This window comes from Penaeus monodon, chromosome 32 (genome assembly GCF_015228065.2).
Source record: "Penaeus monodon isolate SGIC_2016 chromosome 32, NSTDA_Pmon_1, whole genome shotgun sequence".
NCBI classification, from domain to species: Eukaryota; Metazoa; Arthropoda; class Malacostraca; order Decapoda; family Penaeidae; genus Penaeus; species Penaeus monodon.
In genome coordinates this window covers 33638518-33638957 of record NC_051417.1, presented here as the reverse complement: position 1 = coordinate 33638957, position 440 = coordinate 33638518, and positions in this window count along the sequence as shown.

Below are 440 nucleotides of genomic sequence, written 5' to 3'. Positions count from 1 at the left end.
CTTGCGTCGCCTACTCGCAATAATCGCTTCCGGGTGAAAGTGTGGGCCCGGGAGAAAGCTTTTTTTTACCATTCTGGATTAGTTTAAGGGACTTTGATATTCAATCTAATTATATTTTCGTTTGCTATTTCCGAGTCAATGGATGCCTTTTTCCATTGCGAAACTGTGCATGACATTGCGAAACTGTGCATGACATTGCGAAACTATGCATGACATTGCGAAACTGTGCATGACATTGCGAAACTGTGCATGACATTGCGAAACTGTGCATGACATTGCGAAACTATGCATGACATTGCGAAACTGTGCATGACATTGCGAAACTGTGCATGACATTGCGAAACTGTGCATGACATTGCGAAACTGTGCATAACATTGCGAAACTGTGCATGACATTGCGAAACTGTGCATGACATTGCGAAACTGTGCATGACATAGCT